The sequence below is a fragment of the Pteropus medius genome, unplaced genomic scaffold, assembly GCF_902729225.1.
Source record: "Pteropus medius unplaced genomic scaffold, Ma_sr-lr_union100, whole genome shotgun sequence".
NCBI lineage: Eukaryota > Metazoa > Chordata > Mammalia > Chiroptera > Pteropodidae > Pteropus > Pteropus medius.
Genome location: NW_024349225.1, coordinates 5,507,841 through 5,534,681, shown reverse-complemented (window position 1 = coordinate 5,534,681; position 26,841 = coordinate 5,507,841). Strand labels below are relative to the sequence as shown.

General features: G+C 39.6%; 1 protein-coding gene across 2 annotated transcripts in view; it reads left to right on the top strand.

Moving 5' to 3' along the window:
• Positions 1 to 26,841, top strand: part of RGL1 (ral guanine nucleotide dissociation stimulator like 1) — a 205,325-nt gene that overhangs the window by 68,957 nt on the left and 109,527 nt on the right. The gene's annotated exons all lie outside the window — the stretch shown is intronic.

Genomic DNA, 26,841 nt, shown 5'->3' with positions numbered 1-26,841 from the left:
ACCATAAACCTCAGGGTCTCTTTTTATTCCTTTGAAAACTCCCATCATGTCAGTTCAAGCTTGACATGAGTCAAAAGAAGCAGGGGCTTGGAGAGAGGAGCTCACAAACGGAAAGACTTCCCATGAAATGGAAAGGACGTGTCTTCTGTCCCGTGGACTGATCTCTCCTTCGAGGGGGCAAATGTGAGGGGGAAATGACATTATTTAAAATTTTCCTTGGATTACAAATGTGGAGTATTTGGGAGAGCTTGCATTTCTTCCCACAGCAGTGCATAGCTAGTTCAAAGGCCCGTCCTTTCTCAGGGCCCGGGAAGAGAAAATAATTGAAAACTTTCACTATATACTCTTCCCCATGACCTGGCATCTGAGAAATTCACCTGCTCTATTTGATGAGAAACCCTGGTTGAAGAATCTCAGGAAAATTTATAGATGAAGAAAATTTCAAAAAGGTCGAGGTTTGGTGGGGAGTGTTGTTGATAAGGGATTAGCATTCTTTAAAAAATTGCACTCCAATATCGGTAGCCCCAGGCAGGGCCTTTGCACATGGTACTGTTCTCTGTTTAGAATGCCCTTCCTTCCCCTTTTCCTAGCTAACTCCTCCCCATCCTTTAGATGCTGGGAATTTTCCCTGATATCCGCAGACCACGTTGTGAGCCCTTGTCATTTTGTTCTTATATATACATATTTTTAGCACCTTGTGTTTTCTTTATGTGTATTTATCACGTCATATGGCAAGCTCTTATTTTATATTTTTTTCCTGTATATTATTTACTCCTAACATGGGGAACTGTGTCTTATTCAACGTTACATCGCTATACTGTTGAGAGGTTTGATGAATGCATGAATGAACAAAGGAATGGACAGATAAACAATTACCTCACATGTTGATGCTTACCCTGAGAAGAACACTCAAGTGACAGAATTTCTGGGGGTTAGTGGTATTTTCTCTGACGTCATAAAAGAGCATATGTTTTATTCTGTGGCTTGCACTTGTCAATAATAGGGACCATTACTATTTTACAGGATTTCTGAGAAATCAACAACATATGTATATAGTAAAAATACAATGACGGTAAAAGCAAATAGCTGGATGGAAAGAGTCCTCAGGAAGCAGAATAACCTCTCCACCCACTCTTGTTTACCCTATGGTCAAATCGTGCTTACAAACGAACTGGTTGTTGGATGCAATGCAAGAACAAATATGAACTATTTCAAAATATAAAATGTTGATCAAGGAAGCTAAAAATGGCAAAGAGACTTGAAACATTGTGATAGAAGAATCATGCTATATCGAGGAGGGAGGAGAATTTATTTTTAAGGAATACGTGAGGTGGTAGATCCGGGAAAGCAGTAAAGAGCCAGGATTTCAAATGGGAATCCAGAAGTGTTATAATTCGTTAAGAGTAGTCCAAACTGCTGACAGAGCTGTCACAAAGAAAGTGAATGATTCCCGAACATTCGGTACTTACTGATAGAAATGTAGCAAGGCCCTCAGTACAAAGTACACATACAAGGACAAGTAACCCTTTTTGGACAGGGACCAAGGCGTCATCCATTTTCTGAAGGGAGGCAGGGGCCACTAGGAATTGGTACAGAGGCTGCTGATCCGAACCAGACCTGAACTGTAGAGCCATGCAGGTGCCAACCATCAAGCAACTGTAAGAATTTAAACTGAGAGCCAAGAAGATACACAGAGAAAAGAGCTAAATTACATCTCTGGGTTTTTTTTTTTTTTAAATAATGAAAACAAAGATAAAGGCACTGTAGAAATCATAAATGACAGCCAATTTTTAAATATGACTCTTAAATATCTAATTACCTTATGAAGTCTTTTCACAACACAATCACAACTTTATAGTCATGGGAGGACCAGGAGAAACTTCAGGGGCATCTAGACTGAAGGTTGCTTGTCATTTGTCACCCTTAACCAGTGGGGGTCTGTTCGGACTTTTAATGCTATTTTCTCATTGTCTTGCTGGTTACATGTTTCTTTCTTTCTTTTTTTTTTCTTTTGCAATGGAGAAATATCCACTTTATTTCTTATTCTTCAGCGAAATTACCAGAATGCTTGTGAGTGCGGTGCCCTGGTTAACTTAATTTTCTGCACATTAATGAGATAACAGCACATGACTGGTAGTAAGCTCTTAATTGACATTTTTTAGATGAATGGATGAGTAACATAAATGAAAGTACATTCTCTGGAGCAAAAAGTGCAAGTTCCTTCCAGACATGGGTAGGAATTGAGGATCTAGGCAATAAAGGGGGAAGCCCCATGGATTTTTGGATTTATATGAATTTGGTTTAAACGTAGTGACATTTACTGGATGTATTATATTAGGTGGTAGTTAACCCTCTAACCTTTGGTTTCTTCATCTATAAAATGTGGATAATATTCTTTTGGGAAGGTCGAATATGCAATGTATATGAACCATCTAGGACAATGATTGGCACATAGCAAGTGCTTAATAATATCGTTTCTATTTTTCTCTCTCTAGTTAACTCAAGATTGTCACAAAACCATTTGCATCTTGGCCCTTTGAAAATAGTCTTAAATAGACTGAAAGTAATATGCAGAGTTGTTAATGTTTGTCAATTCCAGGTGGTGGTAATGTGAACATGATTATATATATGTTTGTGTTTCTCTGTATCTTTTACAATTCTAAAAATTAAACATGTCAAAACAAAAGGTTAAACAAAATGACAGACATCATTAAATACAGAAAACATCTAAAATAAATTAAAGTCTACCTTAGTAAATTGAGTCATTTACCCAATAAATATTTGTCGAGTAACTGCTGTGACCAGAACTGATATAACCTCTGCCTCGTGGAGTTTACACTCCAGTGGGAAATATAGATTTTTTTTTTTTTTAAAGGCATCATACATGCGATCAGGGCAATTAAAAGGATATACAAGGTTATGAGGGAGCACATGTGAGGCACATTTTACCTGAATTTGGGAGATTAGGAAAAGCTAAGAGTAATTAATTATGTGCAGGAATAAGTGACATATAAAATGAGACATGGAGATTGAATAGGGTGAACTACACTAATCTATAGAGTTGGAGAGAGAAGCACATGCGGAAGCTAGAGGGAGTGGGGAATGAAGTTCAGTATGGTTAGAAGTTCAATATGGGTTCCAAGCAGAAGATATAGGGAGAGTTGAAGCTTGAAAGGAGAAGCAGGGGTCAGATCATGAAGGGCTTTGTAAGCGTTGTGCCACCAAAACATCAAGACCCCTGTTGGTGGGGTCTACATTTTTATACTGTTGTTGGTGCTTAGGAACTGATTAATTCAGTGCTTGAAGTTCGATGGCATAATGTGTTTTGGGAGGAACCTGAAATCATGTTGCTGCTATTTTCAGTGGACAGAAACTTACTCTAACTACTTCAAGTGCATAAAATGAGTATAGAAGTTCTGTCTCTTATATATTTCAATGTAAGAACTTTCATAGTTGGATTGAAGCTGTCCTGAGTCGAAGTACACCATTTCTGCCTGCCACCAACAGGAGACTATCAGCGGTGGTTTATTTCATGCCCTCCTGGACTCATAGAGAAACAAACTTGAAGAAAGCTTTTGGGAACTTAACTTATAAGTAAATGAGCTTTGTAATAAAAAGTTAACTTTATCGTACTTGTCTTAGACCACTGATGTCTTCTCGCATCAGATGGATCATGTTTGTATCCCTGATCTTAAAGTTAGCCAGAGTTTTTGAAACTAATAAATAATTCTACAATCTGGACAACTTTTCTTTTAACAAAACAAATGGCATTTGTCTATTATTCTATGCAGCTAGGTTGAATGGAGTTTGGTTTGGAGAATCTGGAACATAGTCCCACTGGGGCAGGGATGAAGGATGATTTCATTCTAATGACAGTCATTCACAATATCAGATCACATTCAAACACACGGCCATTACACATGGTTTTATAATGGAAAATAAACAGGCCAGACAATTCAGTGTACACAAACCATCTGGTGACCTTGCCAGTGACTCCTGAGGGAAAGAGTTGATAGGGAAACTGATGATCTGAGATTGATTTGCCCAAAGTTGCAGAATAACATCATTAGACTCTAATTCCCAACTTTTGCTTCATGCACTTAGTTTTTCAGAATTGTATATGTTCTCAAAGACTCTAAACTTTGCAAACTCTGGTTATACGATAAAGTTCCTGGCCACTCTTTTAATTTGGGAGTAGGCATTTTGTTGTTATTCGGGTTCTTCGTGTTGACAGTCTTCCCTTCCCTCAATCCCTGCCCTACCCTCCCTCTTCCCCCATTAACACTGAGAAGATTAACATTAAATTTGCTAGTGGGATGCTTGAAGGGACAGATAATTTTATAGTTTGTTGTGTGTGTCCAAGAAACTCTTCAAGTTACAACTCTGGGTAACATTTTTCTTTCCTCCAGTTGTATTTTCTTTTTTTTCTTTCTTATTTAATGTGATCAGTAGTTCAAAGCAGGGTCTGTTTATCCTTGGCTTAGTTTTCATCCCACTGGTTATGACTTTTAGATGTGTATGTGGAATCTTATTCTCAGAGGAAGATCTAAGGAGACCCTGTTCTAAGTATAGGTTCATCACCATAAGGCACAGCTGGTGCAAATCAGCGTGATGCAGCAATAGCTTAGGGTTATTGGCAGATGCTGGGTTTAGAATTATATAGTAAAGAAGAAAAGGAGTTCTGTACTATAGGATAGAGAAGAAGAGAAAAGCTAGGGAGAGAGCCGGAGAGGATATCAAAGATAAACAGGAGAAGAAAGACATTAAAAGAACAGGGATTTTTCGAGTGACCTCATAACCAAGTAGTAAGGGGGAAACATATACTGAACAGTTTTATTAAGTAAAATGATGTTTGTATATGATCCTCCATGGTTTGGAGGGATTCGGGGACACCATATTTTATACACTATGCTCCTGGCCTTTATGGGGGTAAACAGAGGAACTATGCGGGTAGCCTGATAACTCATGAAGAACTGAGACAGATTCTTGAAAGAAGTTGGGAAGAATAGAAATTCTAGGACGGAAAAAGGGTGCAGATTCCATAGCCCAGAATCTCTGTCCTCTCAGCCTGATTTCACGTATGTCATCCATGCTTCAACCACATGTCTCAGGTTTTAGGTCAAGATATACACAGTCAGCCTAAATCTCTCTGAGTAGGGTGACAAACTTTCTCAGATCATTTCCGAAATAGACTCAACCTCCAGAAAATTACCCGTCTCTTTCCCTGGGGCCTGGTCAGTGCTCCTTTGAAGGCAATTGAGCAGTGATAGATAGAGCAGTTTTTGAAAGAGGGCGTCCTGTTTCAGCCTCCTGGCAGAGTTGTACACTTGGAACTGTTCAATCTGGGCGCCTGCTGTAGACTCAGTCTTTCAGGGGACACCTGTAGGAAGGAATAGAAAAGGTGAGACTCTATTCTCCCCCGGAGGGCAGACTCATACCAGTAAGGGAGCAGTGTAGCTGGCCATTTTCTGTGGTCAGGGATTTAAAATGGTCATTCTTATATGTGGTATTGCAAACTTTCATTATCTTGAGATAAGAGAGATTACAGTTGCAGATGTGCTCAGATTTCAAGGTATGTAAGATGGCCCCATCTTACATACCGAGGCTAATTCTCGGTTAATAACGGTGAGTATGTGAGACAGTGAGTGTGTGAGATAGTCTTCAAGGTTAATTCTAGGTCATCGTATGTGCTTTAGATACAGGTACATGTGGTATTTTAGAGATTATATTTGTGGATTGTGTTGGAAACTTCAAAAAAAAGGAGAGACATTGAAGTGTGAGGAAAGACAGTTTGTAAATTTGTTTCTTTTTATGGATGGTAGAAAAGGATCAGTATTGGATTCTGTGACCCAATTGAAAAAGAAAAAGAAGGTGTTTTATGCATAGTGTGTGAGTGAAGAACATATTTGTGAGGGAAGAACTGGGGTAGTTTGAAGAACTCTCAATTTATAAAAGAAAAAATTCAGTATCCGATTAGCATGAAAAATGCACAGATCAAATGTTGACTGAAATTCATTTAGTTTAGTTTTTACAAAATACATTGCGAGATTATGAAGGGCATAGAAATTGACAGAACTCATCTTGATTGCAGTTTCTTCCCTGGGGGAATACCAGTAAACAGGTAGAACATTCTTTGCATGCTAAATGAAATCATTTTCTTTAAAAAAGTATTTTACTGGAAAAACAGGTTCATAGTATGATAAGCTTTTTCTAAAGAAGAAATGGACTCTCCGAGCATGTAGCTCTTTTTGTCTGATGACCAGTCTAGCAGTTCTGTAGATCTTTGAGATCTGCTTGGTGTTATTATTCCCTATCTCTTTGGAACAAATAGCAGGTAATATAATTTTAAGATGTGTGATATGCTTTGTGTCATTTTTCCAGGAGCATGATAAATTTGAACGAATACATCTCTTTTACTTTGGACCAGTCCCCCTTGTCATCAAGGGTGTCCAGCTGTTTGGATTGAGGAATACAAGATGTGTCTATGAAACAGGAAAAACTAATTGGTCCTCAGGGTAAATAAACTCATGACCTTGGCTTCATTCACCCTGTGCTCTAACTAGCTGAAGTTACCTGCCTGGGGGAACATCCAGGTCCCTGTAGAAGCCATATCATTTAGAAATTATCCAAAAAGACTTATAATGTTGTTAATCACCTCTTTCCGCCCCGGTTATGAATAGTTGGAGGGTGAGTGAGAAGAGGATAAATCCTGTGATTACCCTGGGGCTGGTGATCCTGGTATCACCATTAGATAGAAAACAATGCTAAAGCCGTGCTCATTTTATAGGACTTGTATCTAGTCCAGTGCCAGCTGATATTTTACTCAGATAAATTTTGCTCTATGATGAAAGCCATTGCGGTAGGTTTTAGCTAACAGAAAGCCTCCGTGTGTAGCACCAACAAAAGTTGTGTGACAGGTGAGACTTTCAGTGTAGTGGACTCTTTTAAGTTTCAGTCTTGCTTATCTCTTCACACCATCTGGATAAACGATTGCATATGCCACACCAACCTGGACCATGAAATCGATTAATGTAGCTGCAGTTCAAGACTGCAAAAACAAAAGGGTTTTTTCTCTTCCTCTGGCTCCAGAAAACAAAGGAATCATGCTGTTCCCTAGTTAAGAGTCACCAGCAGCTCTTGAAGGTCTGTTCTCTGAGGATGGCTTATTTTCAAGACCTATGGCTAAGTAGCTTTGTCAGCATTCTCTCATGAACACCTCTCTATTGGCCTTTTGGTTGGCCAGTGGGGTGGAGAAAGAGATGGGAGTGCTCCTTCTGACTCTTTCTGGATAGCTAGGATAACATTTTGGTTCCTCATATTCTCAGGCAAGGGTTAGATCCTCTTATCAGACTCCCTTCCTTTTCCAAAGTAAAGTAAGTAGAAAAAATTGAATTTGATTAAAAACCCAGATGAGGTCATTATTACTCTTCTTCTTTTCACTTCCACCTCCGCCCCAACGCACAGTAAACATTTTTGTAAAGGCCAATGTCTTCCTCTGTGAAGACTGGATTTCTTCCTCTTTAGCTTAGCTGGCTGAGGGTATTATTGATCTCTCTGCTAAGAATCTCATTTTTTCTTCCCTCTTTGGCCTACATACCCAATTGCTGTTGAAGACACTAACTTAGAAACCCTTTAAATAATAATAAAATATTTATTAGCATTTTTTTATAGTGGGGAGTACAAACAAGAAACCTGAACTGGTCCCTGATCTTTCTCCCAAATGCCACCCGACCTGATTAAACCATTTCTCCAACCCATCTCAAGTCCTTTACTTAAAGTCAACCACTGCTGACCATTTTTTGAGACTCTTTCATGCATATGCCTGAATGTAATTATATGCCCATGTCCACAATATGTATTTTAACACATAAGGGATTATACTATACATACTGTTCTGTACCTGGCTTTTTTCCCTTAATGATATGTCTTGAAATTTTTTCATATTGGCATATACAGATCCATCTCATTCTTTTAACCAATCCATAGTAATTCATTATATGGATGTACCATTTTTATTTAGCCAGTCCCTGTACTGATGGACATTTTGGTGTATTTTTTAAAATTTTTCAATTACAGTTGGTGTACAATATTATATTAGTTTCGGGTGTACAATGCAGCGATTAGGCATTTATATAACTTATGAATCCCGATAAATCCAGTACCCATCTGACACCATACACAGTTATTACAATACCACTGACTATATTCCACAGGCTATATCCTACATTCCTATAACTACATTCCTATAACTATTTTGTAACTACCAGTTTTTACCTCTTAATCACCCTCCCCTTTCAACTATTTCCTCAACCTCTCCCCCATTCTGGCAACTATCAAAATGCTCTCTATATCTATGAGTTTCTTTCTGTTTTGTTTCTTTGTTTATCCTGTTCTCTAGATTTCACATATAAGTGCGCAATCATATGACATTTGTCTTTCTTTTTCTAACTTATTCCACTCAGCACAATACCCTCTAGGTCCATCCATGTCGTTGGAGATCACAAGATTTCATTCTTTTTTATGGCTGAGTAATATCTCATCGTAAATATGTACTACCTCTTCTTTATCCATTTGTTCCTTGATGGACACCCAGGTTGCCTTCATATCTTGGCTATTGTAAATAATGCTGCAATGAACATATGGATGTACATAACCTTTTGAAGTAGTATTCTTTGGATAAATACCCAGAAGTGGGATTACTGGGTCCTTATTTGTCTCAGGTTATACAACCTTTGTTTTAAACCCTATTTTGTCTGGTGTAAGTATTGCTACCCCAGATTTTTTTTGTTTTCATTTTCATGAAATATCTTTCTCCATCCCTTTACTTTCAGTCTGTCCGTGTCTTTAGATCTGAAGTAAGTCTCTTGTTGGCAGCATATATATGAGTCTTGTTTTCTTATCCACTTAGCCACCCTACGTCTTTTAATTGGAACATTTGATACAATTACATTTAACATAATTGTTGATAGATAATGTATTTACTGCCATTTTATTATTCATTTTTTTTAACCTTTTTTCTCACTTTCTTTTTCTTAAATAAGTCCCTTTTAACATTTCTTGTAATACTGGTTTGGTGATGATGAACTCCTTTAGCTTTTCTTGTCTGGGAAACTCTTTATCTGTCCTTTAATTCTAAATGATAGCTTTGCTGGGTAGAATAATCTTGGTTGTAGGTCCTTACTTTTCAGCACTTTGAGTATGTCATGCCAATTCCTTCCGGCCTGCAAAGTTTCTGTTGGTAAATCAGGTGAAAGTCTTTTGGGAGCTCTTTTATAGGTAACTAACTGCTTTTCTCTTGCTGCTTTTAAGATTCTCTCTTTGTATTTAACCTTTGACATTTTAATTATAATGTGTCTTGGTGTGATCCTGTTTGGGTTCATCTTGTTGGGACTCTCTTCACTTCCTAGACTTGTATATCTATTTTCTTCACCAGGTTGTGTAAGCCTTTTGCCATTATTTCTTCAAATAGGTTTTCAATTCGTTGTGCTCTTTCTTCTAGTACCTCCATAATGCGAATGTTCATATGTTTGATGTTGTTCCAGAGACCCCTTAAATTATCCTCATATTTTTGGATTCTTTTTTTTTTTTTTTTTTGCTGTTTTTATTGGACATTTTCTGCTACTTTATCTTATAAATCTCTGCTTTGATCCTCTGCTTCATGTAATCTACTGTTGATTCCCTCTAATATAGTCTTTATTTCAGTTAGTGTATTCTTCATTTTTGACTGGTTCTTTTTAGTTTTTGGGCTCCATTTTTATGTTTCCTATCTCTTCGTTGAAGTTCTGAGTTTACGTACTCTTCCCCTAAGTTCACTGAGCATCCTTATAACCAGTGTTTTGAACTCTGTATCTGGTAGAGTCCTTGTCTCCATTTTGTTTAGTTCTTTTTCTGGAGCTTTGTTCTTTTTTTTCATCTGGGACATGTTTCTTTGTCTCCCATTTTGGGTGCCTCCCTGTGTTTGTTTCTGTGTATTAGGTAGAGCTGTTATGTCTCCTGGTCTTAGTAGAGTGGCCTTATGTAGTAGGTATTCTGTGGAGCCCAGTGCAATCTCACTGGTCACCTGAACTGGGTGCACCGGGCATTTCCCTTGTGTGGGTTGTGTGTGGCCTCCTGTTGCAGCTGAGCCTTTGTTTCTGTTTGCAGGTCACTGGGAGGGATTGACCCTGAAGCTGATTGGTTGTGAGGACTGGCCATGACTACAGTGGGGAGCTTTTGTTCAGAGCCTGCCCCTACAGAGTAGGATTCACTTTAGCAGGGCTTTGGTGCCTGCCCAGTCTGCCCTTTGGGTGTGTCTTTTGTGGAGGTGGTTGGGTGGTGCTCTGGTGTGGTCTAAAGCTTGCCACTAGGTGTTTTGATTCTGGAGCCTCTTGGGAGGGGATCTATTGTAAGTCAAGGTCAGCTGCTGCCTGTGCCCTACCCGGGGCTATTTGGTATGAACTACAAAGTCATCTGCAGATGGTTGCCACTTGTGCTGGGCTTGGAGGTGCCTGGGAGAGGCTAAGCTGCAAACCAAGGCCAGCTGCCTTTTGTAATGGGATTGGGGCTATTCAGCGAGAGGTATGGGGCATGCTGAGGCTAGATGATGCTTGTTTGGGGTTTGTGAAACTTTGAGAGACTTTAGGAAAGTCTGTAGCATGAACCAAGACAGGTCACTTTTATGAAAAAAAAAACCCACTAGAAGTGGCTTGGGTGGGTCTGTAAATTGGGTGGGGCAGGGGTCTCAGGGAATCACCAGGTGGGACAAATGGTGTTGGCCAGGTTGATGAAGACTCAGATATGGCGCCCACATGCTGCGTGATGGGAGGGCTCAACAAAGGAACAATGGCATCTGTCAGCACTTCTGTCTGGGAGAAAGCTGTCTCTCCAGCCCTCTCTCGGAAGCCAGACAATTTATTTTCTCTCCGTATGTCCCTGGTGCCTTTTGAGCCGCTGCCCTAGTGCTGGAGCTCAGAGCAGGTGAGTTCATCAGCGAATAAGTTGTAGCATGGGCCTTTCAGAGGAACGCCTGGGGCTCCTCCATTCCACTCAGCCACAATCTCTGCTGGTTTTCAAGGCCAGAAGTTGTGGGGGCTTTTCTCCTCAGCACTGGAACTCTGGGCTGGGGAGCCTGGTGTGGGGCTGGGACTCCTCTCTCTTCACAGGGGACCTTTGCAGCTGAAATATCTCTCCTGATTTTCAACTGATACATGTGGGTGTGAGATCAACCCGTTCAGCATCTCTGCCCCCGCTACTAGTCTTACTGTGGCTTCTTCTGTATATCCTTAGTTATAGGACTTCTGTTCAGCTAGACTTTAGATGATTCGCAATGATGTTTATTCTGTAGCTGAATTATGATTTTGATGCTGTCGTGAGAGAAGGTGAGCACAGCATTTACCCGCTATACCATTTTGATTGGAACTCTGACATTTTCATGTATTTTTAAAACCATGACAAATAATGCTTCAGTAACCATCCTTGTACATATGTTTTGTTGAAATGTTCTGTGTATATCTGCAGGATAAATTCCAAGCAGTGACATTACTTGTTCAAAGGAAATGGATGGTTTTAATATTGATAGGTATTGCCAAATTGCTCTAAAAAGGTTATGCCAACTTATACTCTCAAGACTGTCAAAATCTTCTTTGAGTAGAAGGGAAAATAATATTTTTTTCAGACTCATGTAGTTGGTTTCTGTTTTTATTCTTAAAGTGCTCTTTTGTTTTAGCTTCTGGTTATCTGACACATAAATAAGTGGACCTCATATCATTTTCCACCCCAAGCATCCATCCAGCTCTGAAACCAATCAATAGAGTAATTCTTGTCCCACATCTTAAAAGTTAATTTTCAACCTGTGCTGGGCCAGAAAAAGAAGTGGGTTCTCATTATGAGGACTGCCCACCAATGGCATTCTGTTCCCAGGTACCTGCCTCAGGGACACCAGGGCTCCAATTCCAGGTAAAGCATCCGGAAGACAGGGCTTGACCATTTCACCTCAACCTGGACACTTGGGATTCTTAGATGTTATCACCGACTCTGCTGACCATCAAATCTGTGAGGCAAGAGAGAATCTTGTCTGATGCTTTTACAGGAAACTCAGCACCTATCGCTTCATCAGGGAAGTGGAGCTCGTTGCCCAGACAGGGAAGCAGAAAGAAAGGACTCACCACTTGAAAGTACCGTGAAACACGTTTAATCATAATTAAGTGCTTCTTCAGAAAATCTGCTATTTTAATGTCTACCTAGCATCACAGGACTCCTATTAGGCATTCCGACTTCATGGCCTAGGATTTAGACTATATATTTCCACTCGAATGTCTAATATTACAGAATAATGCAGGTAGAACAGACATTCTGGTAGGTGGGTTATGATGATTTTATTTTTGTCAGGAATGTGCTCTATCTACTGTACAGGGATTTGGTGAGATTCTCATCATATTTTCTAAAGAATCTGGAGCTCCTAAGATGAACGCTGGAAAATGAGTATAAAATAATGATGCGCCCATCACACTGTCACATAGACATTGGCAAAATAAGAAGGCAGCAGAATCTCCATATCTAGATGTACAGCTCTACAGGGGAATAAGAGGCTGAATATTATACGGGGTGCAAGAATTACCTTTACCCACCTAATCATAAGCAGAAACACTCACTCGTTAGTCTGGTTTTCCTACCCATGCCTTTCCAGCTAACACTGAATTTTTAAAAGATAACCAGAGGAAGGCATAGTTGTGTTCCGTGGGTTCCTGAGTTTTCTTCTTTCAGTGGAGAAAAGTGCTATGCCTCCTATTATCACCCTTGTGGACCCAGTAGGTACTTAAAGTAAGAAACGAAGGGATTCCAAGTAGATGGCTGAATTAATTCCACCTCTGTTTTGGGGAATCACAGAACCCTGGAGTGGGGGATGGGGCTTCCAGATGCATTCAGAGAGGAAGGGGAAGGGGAGATGCAAAAGAGATAACTCAAACAGAGTTCAAAGGGAAGAAAATAGGAACACACACACACACACACACACACACACACACACACACACACACACACACACACACAGAGTGAGTACCTTAAGGGACTCTCGGGGAATTTCCTTACATCCATAGGGACAGGAGCCCTTACCCACCATGTTTCAGAAATGATTTGATTACAGATGCTAAGCAGGCACTTAGTAGTGTGAGCTTATTCCGATATAATCCTTGATGGACCATTACTCATTTTGCAAAATTAAACCAAATCTTTCTTTCCCTCTTACCCTCTCCCCTAGCTATTTTGCTTTGCTAAGTCATCAGACATGGATCTTATTTCCAAGATGTTTGTTTATGTTAGGGAGATAAGACATTTAAAATAGAAGAATACAATAAAATCCATAATGAAAGTCCAGATAATGAGCCATAGGAGTTCAGAGGAGGGAGATGTAATTTCCAATTAGGGTGGGGAGGAGATCATGGATGGTCATATTTTTGGGCTTATTATTTATTAAGAATTCCTCAGTAAATGGGGATGGAATATGATAAAGCCCTTTCAAGGCTGAGCAATTGGCAGGAATAAATCCAGAGGTCTGTAAGGGTAGGGCATGAATAGCGAACGACGAGATTATTTTGACTGGAGTAAAATGTACACAAGCATAGTGAGAAAGACATTTCGGTGGTAGGGTAGAGCTCTAATCTGCAGGGCCTTTAAAGTTAATTGTTGTAGCTCAGGATACTCTTAGAAATGGCCTAGTTCACTGCAAAACACAGGCTAATGGCTAGATGCACCCACAGGGATGGAGCAGGTGCTGTGAGGAAATCTAGGTGGCAGACGAAGCAGTAGAAGTGATATGCAGAGAACTATGGACACAGATGACGGGCGGTCACCCGGCGAGTATAGTTGGTATTGGGAAGTGGGTGATGGGTTTCAAGGCTGGGAGGTGCTGGTACTGGGCAATCTGGGAACAGGTGGCACTGAGAAATGTAATCAGAATTAAGGGAATAAGAAAGTCTGTCAGCAGTTAGGAGGCTTCAGCCCCTAAGCTTAGGTTTATGGGCAGACTTCCAAGTTCTGGAAGGAGGAAAGAATGGAATGGAAAGCAAGAAGCAGGGCCTCCGCCCCGTGGGGACCAAGCAGATTTCCAAGCCAGGAGTCAGACCTGGAACACGGGGCCTGACTAGCAGTAAGAACGGTTTGATGCTCCATTCCAGAGTGCTGAGCTGAGGTCTTTTCATTCCTTCTGTATAAGTTATGCCTCGTCTCAGACGTTCACTTTATAGGTGGGAGCAGAGAGGCCCAGATGTGTAGCGGAGATGATGCAGATACTGGAGAACAGGCAGGGCCCACTGCTAGCTAAAGAGTTTGGGCTTTATGTGGTGGGCAAATAGCAAAAAAAAAAAAAAAAAAAAAGGGGAACATTAAAACAAGAGAGCCTCTTAATTAGTGCTGTATTTCAGGAGGATTAGTTTGGTCCTAGTGTGTAAAATGAACTTAAGTGAGTCCTCGCCTGTAACGAATTTCTACTGTTCCTTCTCCTGAATACTTCTCCAATGTGTTCCTTTCTCTCCACATCTCTTTCTAATACTGTGGGTTAAATAAACTATGTTATTAAAATAGATAAAATTAGTTAATTAATAAAATATTAATTTCACCTTTTAAAAAATTTTAAATGTGACTTCTAGACAAGTTAAAATTAGAAATGTGGCCAGTGCTGCTCTAATCCTTTCTCCATATCCCAGTCAGATCTTTTCAAAGGGCAAGTCTTCTCATGTAACTCTATGGTGTGAAACCTTTCCTTGGTCTCTGTTGCCCTAGGAAAAGTCCAGATTCTTTAACATGGCTCCCAGCAATTTGTAATCTGAATCTTTACCTCATTTGTCAACAACCCCTTTCCACTGAAGTCATCCTTCAGGCATATTCAAACTATATTCGGTTCTCTCCATGATATCGCTTTGTTCTCTTTGGCATCTATGTCTTTGCTCATGTCATCCCCTTTCATGAACTGAGCATCTCTGCCCCTTCTCATCTGCTAGCTTTCACTTCCCATTAAGGTCTCAGCTTTAGACATCCCTGACTCCGTGACTCTGGATCAGGTGCCTCTCCTTGACCCCAGAGACCTCGCCATGTGCCTGCTGCATTACAGCATTCTCACATTCTTTGTAAGGTCCTATTTATTTATTTCTCTCCTCCCTAGACTGTAAGTTCTTTGAAAGCAGGGACTCTGTACTGATCTTCACAGGACACCCAGCACCTAGTACGGTACCTGGAGCATAATGCTGCCTCCGTGGTCCTGTGGATGAATGAATGGGGCCGTCATGCCAGGCAGTAGAAACCTGAACCAGGATTGTGACACTGGGTGAAAAGGACAAGTTACTCAGGAAAGAGCCAGTAAGGTTACAATGCTTGAGTGTTGGCAACTGTGTGAATGCACCTCTCATTACTAATGGGCATACAGAACTAATGTACTTCACGAGGCACCTGAAGTCCTAAATAGTATAGGCAATAGCAAAGATGAAAATAAATGTTCTAAGAACAAAAATGTATTCTGTTGAAAGTAACATGCTATTTGGAGTCAGAAGACTTGGGTTCGAGACCCGGCTTCAGCATTTGTATTGTCTTTGTAGTCCTTTCCTTTTAGTTTCTTAGGTCATAAAATGGGACTAGTAATGCCTCTACTTTTGGGGTCACTGTGAGGATTAAGGGAACTAATATATGTAGAATCACTTTGTAAACTGCAAAGTGACATAAAATGTTAGCGATTACCAATGCAAAATATTTATACTTGCAAATAGGTGATACTCATGCTGTAGTAACTACATTGTACATAATCCTGATCTACCCCAAGGGATTTAAATCTCAAGCAAAACCACCCCGGCAAAGAAGAATTTGGACAGTCTACACTGGGTGAAGTTACATATCTCCGTCAATATGACTCATGGAATACTTTGGCGAGGAAGTAAGCAAGAGCATAGTAGGCATATGTCCAAGCGATTTGACTGGCCTGGGCGGCCTCCTTCCCTCTGCCTGGTCTATGATGACTTCACACTTGACTTCTGAGCTTGGGCTCATGCCTTTCCCTCTGCTTGGATTGCTCTCCTCTTCCCCACTGCCTGCTTCTCTAAACTCCTCCTCACTACCTTGAAATTCTATTCCTACTTCAGGTCTCCTTCAGGTGGCTCACAGCATTTAGTATCTCTAAAGTCGCTTGCCCCCCCAAGAAAAGAGAACTTGCTATCTGGTCTTCTCTCTCATTCCCTGGTCACTGAGTAATTCCAACATGGGACTTGAAAGAGGCCCTTCATTCCAGCCTGTATTCCTGCCCCTAGACATGAGCCAAACTCTCACCTGGGACGTGTAGGTAACATCTACATTCCGTCTTGGAATTTAGAGCCTGCGTGGTTCCGTAGAAGCCCACAGTGATGCCCTTCCCTCTTGCCTGCTTGTCTTGTTCATTCTCTTGTTTGCCTCCCTTACTTTGGATCCAGGACCAGTATGCAGTTCAGTGCCTTACACATGTATGTGCTCTGTTCAAGTCATTAAAATAGTTATTTATTTACCTGAACCTTCACAGAAGATTAGTTAAGGGATTGTGGGATTACATAAAATAAAACAAAAGCATACTCATGTTTCCGAGGGACATACATCCAGTTAGCATATTATACTATTAAGACAAATTAGTGTTCAAAAAGTGAAAATATAGCACTACTTCTTTTTTGGGGAAAAATGTACAGTATCAGCCTGTGATGTCAAAGTTGGACAGTGAAGAAGACTGATAGGAAAGAATAATGCACTTGAGGTGTCGGAGGAGAGCTCTGTGGTTACCCTGGACCACCAGAAAGGCGAACAGGTGGGTCCTGGAGCAAACAAAACCTGAAATATTGCTGAAGACAAAAGGTGACAGAACTGAAGCTGCCTTACCTTGGGCACATCGTGAGAAGGCAGGGTTCTTTGGAAAAGATAGGAATGCTGGGAAAATAGAAGGCAGCTGGAAAAGAGGAAGACCAAATATGAGAGAGTTTTGACTCCATAAAAGAAGCCAGAATCATGAGTCTACAGGAGCTGAGCAAGCCTCCTGAGGACACTGTGGATGTCACTCATTCATAGGGTCGCCAGGAGTCAGAGCTGACTCAACAGCACGTAACACACACCAGCCTATTGTCTCTGTAAGTCCTGGGCTTTCCCCTATTCTATTCCCTCTGCCTGTTGCTCTCTCCCTGTCCCAAATCCCCTTCCTCTGCTATTTATAATTCCATCTCATCTTTCAGATTTCACCTTAGAGACCATTTTCTCTGGGAAGCATCCTTGAATCTTATAGGCTCAGCCTGTATACTCCAATAGCAAGCCTGCTCTCAGCATTTATCCTACTGCAATGTAATGTGTTTTGTCTGTTTCTCCCTCTAATCTGTTAACACCATGAGGCAGGTACCACAACTATCTTGTCAAAAGTTATTTCTGCAATGCCTAGCACAGTGCCTGATATACAGTGGACACTCAGCAAATATTCATTGCATGAATGAGTTAATAAGTAGGAAAAGGAATCTTTTTCAGAGCCTAGAACAATTTCAGAATCAGAGCATATCAGAGTAAATCTTAAAATTTTATGATCTAGCCTTTGGCTAAGAGGCTCTCTGAACTCTAGTGATTTCTGTGCTGTTTAACACGTATATTAACTCCAGTTTGGCTGCTTGTAACAGAGAGAGCCAATTTTATAATTTAAAGAAGAAGGAATTTTATTTCTCTTTCACAAAACGGTCCAGAGATAGGCAGCCCAGGACTGGTATGGTGGCTCTGTTCTATGAGATAATAGTCAGAGCCAGACTCTTTCTCTCTTGCGGCTCTGCCATCCTAGGATGATGCCCTTGTCGACATGGTTAACTGTCACGACGGAATCCTAGCAGCTCCAATTTTGTCTTGGAATCCTTGGAACCTACACCCAAAGTGAATTTACTTTTTTTTTTTTTTGGTACCTGGAACTGATTTTGGGACATTGTAGACATTCTTAGGGCAAATTGAGCCTGCTTTAAATTTATAGAACTAACCAAGTTGAGGGATTTTTCACCGATTTCCTAGTCCCCACTCTGCCCCAAGCCTTTTCAGGTGGGGGACACCAAAATCTTTGCCCAGATTGGGTGTGTGCCAAGAACGCCAGCTGGTCCTCATGCGAGCTCATGCGGCCTTCGACCAAGGGTGGGGTGGTTTCCTCAGGTACAGGATGCTCTCTAAGTTCACAGTAGGGCCACCTGGAAAGTTATAGGAGAGAAATTCCTTTGAATAATGTTAAATACATTATCTCTTTGGCTATAGAAAGAAATATATTACTTATTTTGTTATAAGGTTGCCCCGTAACTTATGATTGCAGTATCATTTCTTTATGATGCTTTTCTGTTGGTTTTATGTTATTCCGAAGAAAAATCATTAGATTTTATGATTAAGGTTTGAGATGAAGGCCAACCTGCTCTATCGCTTTTCTCCTCCCACAACACACACACACACACACACACACACACACACACACACACACACACACACACACACACACCCTTTGGAGAAAAAGGGTAGGAGTGAGAGCTGTATGCAGCTTCCTAGAGCAGCAGCTATTTGCCTAACTAGAAGAAGCTGAATAAACCAAAGTGATGACGCCTCCCCTTCTCTTGCCCCAAACTAAACACATTTGAATTCTATGGACCTCATTTCGCATCTTAGACAAAACAGGATCAGTATGGGTTAGTATGAGTTGATTCTGCCAAGTTAACAGGAAAATAAAAGGAACGAAAGATCTTTCTAAAATTCTTCCTGGTGAAAGCAATATACGAGATATTTTCTAATTTTTAAAAAGATATTATCTAATTGATATACAATCTACAATCAAGTTGCTAAAGTGGTAAAATTTGCTTTTCTTTGTGTTTTATCTGTCTGTATGCTTAGTTACAAATATCTTTAGCATTTTGGTTAATTATTGTTAAAGTTCTGTTTCCATTATATATGTTTTTCTTTTCTTTCCACCTTCTCAAAACTTCTCCTTTAAGGCAGAAACTTTCCATTCTTGGTTTCATCCAAAAGACAAATATTTCTGGGAAAACACTACATTTAAGCCATTCAGCAATTCTGGTGTTATGTAACTGACCACAGTAAGACTTTCAATTAACTTTGGTTATATTTTATTGAAGAGTGTCATAGAATAGAATAACTAGTCATAATTTAAAAAAAAACTTGTGTGTACTTTTCAGCAGGGGAAATCCTCTTGAAGTGTGTGTACCGTCTTGTGATAATGACAGAAGGTAAATCTCGTAGCATTTGAAGTTCACTGACTGTATTCCAAGACTGATTTTAGCATTTTTGAGAGTTTTTAATTGGATGAGCTTTCTTTTCAGCCTTAGTTTCCAGAATTCAAGCTCTCTCTTTGTCCTTCTTTCCCTCTTGGTCTTCTCTCTGCTTGTTTTTGTTTGGTCTTCTTCAGTCGTGGATGTACCCTGAGATTGTTTAGACTGTTTCTCTTCCACTGAGGAGGAATCATATGATTCATGGTTTCTAACAACTTCCTTATATACATACCAACTTACAGCTCACCTGCATTTCTAGTCTTTATCTTTCCTCCCTATGAAGCTTCAATATCTCTATTTTCTTTCTTCCTGGAACTGAACTGATAATGTTTTTCCGTAAAGCAGAAAGTCCTTCCCCTATTCTCTTATATTTTCATGTACCCAGTACAATCCCGTTGTCCCAGCCTTAAAACCTTGCCAGTTTTTTTCTTTCCCCTCTCATATACTTGCAGCATGCTGCCTATCATCAAGTTGCACCATTCATTCTTTCTAAATTATCACTCAGATTCATTTCTTTATTTCAAAACCCTTATCTTGTCTCAGCCTAGGTGTTAATTATTTGGCATGTACATTATTCTAATAGCTTCCTATCATATGGCTCTACCTCCGTGCTTTCTCTCCTCTAAGCTAACCTATGAACAAGTATTAGAATCGTCGTATCCACACTGTGCTTTATTATTTCAATTTCCTCTTCAGAAAAATTCGGGAATCTCCCCAACCAGCTACTTTATCCAAACCTCATTTCCCTAGACTATATGAGTCACTTCTTTAACCAAACATCATCCTTTGAACCTGCTATCCCCTCCGTGGAAGATCTCGCTCTCTTCCTCCCAGCCCGTGTTTCTCTTTCTCTTCCAAGGTAGTTGTTGACACAGCCTTAATTAAAACTGTAATTATCTGCAAATCCTTTAAGAGTGAGCACTTCCGGACCGATTTTCTCAGTGTCCTCCCAGTGACACATTGCTCAGTCTGTCCTGCTCTCCTAATCTGTCCTTGCTGATCTGTGGCTCTGTAAAGTCATTTTTTCATTTATTCCCTTTATGTCCTTTTTCTCCTTTTAGAGTATAAGCAACTTTAAAGTAGAGACGATATTGAATGATTTATTTATATCACTCCACAACCATTACTAAGCACTTACTGAATTTACAACATAGCATTTGTCTATATATTTATTTATCAGTCAATCAAATAGTTATTAAGCATCTATTATGTGCTAGACACTGTGACATGCTAGAATACAGTGAATTAGAAAAAACTGACATTTCCTCTGCCTTCATAGAGTTTAGGGAAAACACACATTTATCAAATACAATTGAATGTAAAATTATAACTGTGATAGAGCTACAAAGAGAGGAACATGGTGCCATGAGAGCACATCGTAGGGGAGATTGAACCCTGGTGGAAGAGAAGAGGTAAATATGTCCCCAAAGGGAGAATCACATGTGTAAAGGCTCTGTGATGGGAGGAGGGGGGCAGGGCAGATACCTCTAAGACTACTTCTACTTCTGCTGCTACTACTACTGCTGCTGCTGCTGCTGCTACTACTACTACTACTACTACTACTACTACTACTACTACTACTACTGCTACTGGACAACATTGAGTATCGACCATGGTACTGGATACTGTGCTAAAGGTTTGATGTGAATTATCTTATATAATTCTCACTATGAACCAATAATGAAGGTGTGTGTATCCCTATTTTTGATAGGCTTAGAGATATTAAAGACCTTGCTTGCCTCAGAGAGAAGTGACACATCTAGGAGTCAAACCTAGGTGTCTCTGACTGCAGAGCCATCACTCTTGCCATTATGTTGTGGCAGTTCTAACATCTGGATTTTCATTTCAGTTTTCATTTCAATACCATCGTATGGAAAAGGATGGTTTCTTTAAGTGTGAAACAAGATGTGATTTGGCTAATTGCCCAGGAAGTCTTTCCATAGTCTTGGTTAAAGCCCTTCATCATGTCAGGTCACCCACCTCCCATTTCGCAGAATGCTTTATTATAAATCACACAGACCCGGCATTACATCTGAGCCGATTGTTGTATGTTTCAACCACATGAACAAATTTCTAGTTGTCCTTTTTTCTTTTACAGAAATCTATAATTAGATGAGAAATAAAGCTCATTAGCCTGAGTTACACACAGTATTCCAATAACCAACTTCCTCCTGAGGGGAACATCATCACCAATTAAGAGTAACCACCAATAATTGGTAAACTATTAGTTGTCATCACGATCAGAGGAGTCCTCTGCTTTTGGCCTGCCATCTGTTGAGTGCTATTTGTTTATGTTTCTTCTGTCTCCACTTTCAACCCCCTAAGGCAGCTTCTACTTTAGTTATAGTAGGTGCATCTAAAATTGGCTTGTAAATCGCTTGCCTAAATAAGAGAACCTAATAACAGAGCATTGAGAATTTTAATTTATACCTTATAGTATCTCTGTGATAATTAATAAAATCACTTTGGGCCCTGACAAAATGAAAGCAACTGTCTACTACTCAAAGAGTGTTCAGAGGACTGTTCATCTTTAACCAAGCATGACTGGCTCTTTACCCTTTGCAAACCAAGGTTGAAAGTTCAAGCAAAGAGATGGTGAATAGGGCAACCCAGTTAGCACAGCTAGAAACAACCGTAGCAGGATGCCCAGCTGAACATGAAGCGAATCGATGAGCAACACAGCCCATAAGCCTGAAGACTAGAGAGAAGCATTTCCTAGAGATGTCAAAAGGATTAAGTAGTTTGCATTCTGACAATTCTTTGATATTGTTGGGGGGAGGAGTCAAGAAATAACAGATTTGCTCATGTCCTCCACCAAAAGTTTCTTTAGGGACCTACATATAGCTGAATGTATAGTTTAAAAATAAAATGTTGAAAAATGGCTATTATCAATTCCATTCAAAAGTGGGAAAGGTTTTCGAACTCGTCTGTTTAGGTAAGGCTGTAGGCTAGTAGCGGCAACAGTCCTGGCGTATGGAAGAGAGTCCAGACCTCTCACTTATTTAGCTTCCTTCACATAGCTGCTGTGGCTGTTGTTGTTGTTGTTATTGATGTTGTTGTTGTTGTTGTTGTTGTTATTACTCTCTTAGGACTGTTTTCCTCTGAATTTTTTACTGGGCATAGTACATAGAGTCCAGCATTAAGTTCAAGGACAAAACCAAGGCCTTTCCATTTCTTACCATCCTCTGCCGATATTGCCATTTTCAAGACAAGTTTTTCACTATTTATTTCCAAGTACAATGTCCATTATACTTGTACTGCCCTTACTTTTCTGTCATGTGGTACATCTGTTACTGAAGCAAACATGTAAAGAACATGCAGATTGCAAACTAAAAGTAGTACATGAATACAGAATCACATTAAAAGGAAAACGTGGGGGTAGGGAGGAAAGAAATAAATTTTTATGCAAGGCCACCTATGTCCCAAGAACTCTTTTAAGTGCTTTATATAATATAGTTTATTCTATTGGGTGCTTTACATAGTATAGTTTATTTAACATTCATGATAAACATGAAAAAAAAAAAAGAAAACAGATGAGGACACTAAGGCTGTGAGAAGTGAGGGTCAGACTCTTGGTTGACAAGTCGTCTAGAGCTGGGATTCAGACCCTGGCTCTCAGATGTCAAATGTCCCATCTCTTACCCAGGCACATAAATATTATTCCTTGTCACCCTACATCTATAAGTATACTCTGTCATAATTTTTATGTTTTTCACTTTTTCTTGCAACCAGAGAGGTAGAATAAAATCTAGGAAAATGTGGTGTCATTGAGGTCAATGAATAAATAAATGAATGAATGGAATTTATAAACTACGTATTTCTACTTCTAGGTAGATTCTCTTAAAGAATTTGCACACCAGCTGCCTACGTTTTCTCTTACCAGCTGCTCTCCATGTATTGGCTGTGGCGAAGCCATAAAGCAAGAAATTATTTTATCCTCGTTTTTCTACCTCTTCTCTCTTTTGTGTTACATCCTAAGAATCTTCTATTGCTACTCACCAAATATGGCAGTATAGAACTATTCCTAGCAACATCCTAATGCTTTAAGTACAGATCTTTTCTAATCTTCTTCACCCCTGCCCCCACTTTAACAAAATATTAAGCGTACAGTACACTATTGACTATAAGCACAACATTGTACAGTAGGGATCTAGAACTTTTTCATCTTGCATGACTGAAACTTGATACACATTGAACAGCGACACCCTATTTCCCTCTCCCCACAGCCTCTGGCAGCCACCATTGTATTTTATGCTTCTGTGAGTTTGACAACTCTAGATACCTAATATAGCTGACTCATGCAGTATTGTCCTTCTGCGACTGGCTTATTTCACTTGATGTAATGTCCTCAAGGTTCATCCATGTTGTTGTATATGATAGGAAGTCCTTTTTTAAGGCTGAGTAATATTCCATTGTATGTATAAATCACATTTTCTTTAACCCTTCATCCATTGATGGACATTTAAGTTGTTTCCACATCTTGGCTATTAGGAATAGTGCTGTAATGAACATGGGAGCACTTAGATATCTTTGAGATCCTGATTTCAATTCTTTTGAATATATACCCAGAAATGGGATTGCTGGGTCATATGGTAGTTCTATTTTTAACTTATTGAGGCACGTCCATGCTGTTTTCCATTATGCTGTACCAATTTACATTCTTACCAACAGTATACAAAGTTCCCTTTTCTCCACATCCTTGCCAACTTTTTTTTTTTTTTTAAATAATAGCCATCCTAACAGGTGTGAGATGCTATCTCATTGTGGTTTTGATTTGCATTCCCCTGATGCTTAGTCATGTTGATCACCTTTTCATATTACTTGTTGGCCATTTGTATGTCTTCTGTAGAGAAATGTTTATTCAAGTCCTTTGCCCATCTTTAAATTCAGTTATTTGTTTTTTGCTATTGAGTTATATCCTTATATATAATGGATATTAACTCCTTACCAGATTTATTGTTTGCAAATATTTTTTCCCATATCACAGGTTGCCTTTTCACTCTGTTGATCGTTTCCTTTGCCGTGCAGAAGCTTTTTAGTTTGATGTAGTCTTGCATGCTTGTCTATTTTTGCTTTCGTTATCTATGCTTTTGGTGTTATATCCATGAAATCATTGCCAAACCAATGTTATGAAGCTTGTCCCTGTGTATTTTTATAGGAATTTTACAGTTTCAGGTTGTATGTTTAAGTCTTTAATACATTTTGAATTAATTTTTGTGTATGGGATAAGATAAGTGTTCGATTTCATTCTTTTGCATGTGGATATTCAGTTTCCCAGTACTATTTCTTGAAGAGACTATCTTTTCTCTATTGTGTATTCTTCATACCCTTGTCAAAGATCAGTTGACCATATATGTGTGCGTTCATTTCTGGGCTCTATATTGGAGTCCACTGATCTATATGTTTGTCCGTATGCCACTTCAGTGCTGTTTTGATTACCGTAGCTTTGTAATATATTTTGAAATCAGAAAGTATGAGACCTCTAGCTTTGTTGTTTTTCAAGATTGCTTCGACTATGTAGTGTCCTTTGTGGTTCTGTATGAGTTTTAGGGATGATTTTTCTACTTTTGTATGAAATGCTATTGGAATTTTGATAGGGATTGCATTGAATCTGTAGATTGCTTTGAGTAGTATGAACATTTTAATAATATTAGGTTTTCCAATTCATGAACACGGGATATCTTACCATATTTTTGTGTCCTCCCCAAAACTGTTAGAACTAATAAATGATTTCAGTAAAGTTGCAGGATACAAAATCAATATATAAAAATCAGTTGCATTTCTATATGCTAACAATGAACAATCTGAAAGTGAAATTAAGAAAACAATCCCATTTACAATAGCATCAAAAAGAATAAAATACTTAGGAATAAACTTAACTAAGGGGATCAAATGCATGTACACTGAAATCTAGAAACATTACTGTTATCCTTTTAACAAAATTTGACCTGTCCTCTTGGGACCATGCTAGGTCATGGGTAGGCTAATCTGGTAAATAAATTCAAACTCAGTTATAAATGGCTTATTGGTTTGTCCTTCCCACATATGGACTAGGAGTATTTTAACCTAAAAGTATATGTAATAAGGTAAGACTAAGCTTCCTGCAGGTGAAATATTTTTAAATAAATATTTCAAAATTATAAACCGTAAAAGCAAACATTTGATTGCTCTATCTAGCATAAAACAGCCCCCCTCCCCCTTTTTGGATCAGCGTTTGGACAAAATCACATACATTATCAGATATAAATACAATAGTTATTCTTGGAAAACCTTTCTGAAATTATAATGTAATTCATTCAGTTAGAAGACATCATTTTAGATTTTCCTACATGGCATACATATACAACTTTTCAGTGAGTCTCAGAAAATACAGTTTTGGGGGAAACGCAATAAGGGCATGAAACTTTTTAAATCATTTACCATGTGTTGGATGATTTGCAAACATATTTAATCTTCTTTTCAAACTTTATGAGGTTGATGTTTGTCTCATTTTGCAGATGAGGAAATTAAAGCTCAGGGAAGTAGCGCCAAGTTCACTCTTAATGTAAACGTGGATTTGAAGCTGGATCAGCAGAAGCCTTTTCTTTTCCCTTTACCCACTAGGTGGCCAGCCAGGGAACTGGTAGAGTAGTGAGGATGGTGATGAGATCTGAAACCTGAGCGGGGCCTTGTGAGTTATCTATCAGCTGTCCTGTCCAGGAAGGCTTCCTGGGAGGGGTGAGGTCAAACAAACATCAAATTTATAGCCAAAAATCAGGTTAAAGTTGTGGTTAAATTAATCCTATGGGCTGCTGAACTGTCCTGGGGTGCATCTTATGGTCTTCAAGGTCACCGAATAGATCCTCCAGGGGGTGTGCCTGGGGGCTTGAGGTTGGCTTTGGAAGCAGGGAGGGGACGGAGGGCTTCCACACGATTTTCCTCTGGACACTGAGGACACTTTGTCCTGGTGATCACAGAAGGATCTAGACTCCCTCGCTCCACAGTTCCTGAGCCCCATAGTTTCTGGTTCTGTGAAGGGAACTTGGCTGAGTGACTTCAAGATGTTCTCAAGTGCCCAAAGATTCTTTTATTTTCCTTGATGTACGCTAAATGTCATTTATCTGCTCTCCTGGGAACATCAGTACAGTTGATTCTCTAGCTTTTCAGCTCACGATATATTTACTGCTAATCAAAGCCCACATTATGCCTTAACGTGGCAATTAGTAAGAGGCCTTTAAAAAAATTAAAGACCATTAACTTCATTTAGGGGTGAATGGTATAAAAGACATGAGCCCTAAAGGTTTTGCAATTGACATAGAATTGTCACATGCCAAAGTTTGATTACATTATCATCTGGTATCTTGCTGTTGACTTATTAAAACTGGATCTAAAAATGGCCATAATCTTTTGTCCTGACAGATCTTTTCGTTATGACAAAACTCCCTCTGGCAGTCTCATGAAGAGCTTTTCCCTACCGTCATTATCCCGCTGTGTTCCGATAGTACAGACAATCAGAGATGGTGACAGCTCAGAAGACTCACACTGCCATCAGGGCCACTGACCACTCGCTTTCCAAGGTGTCTGTCAGTCCCAGAAAAACCCT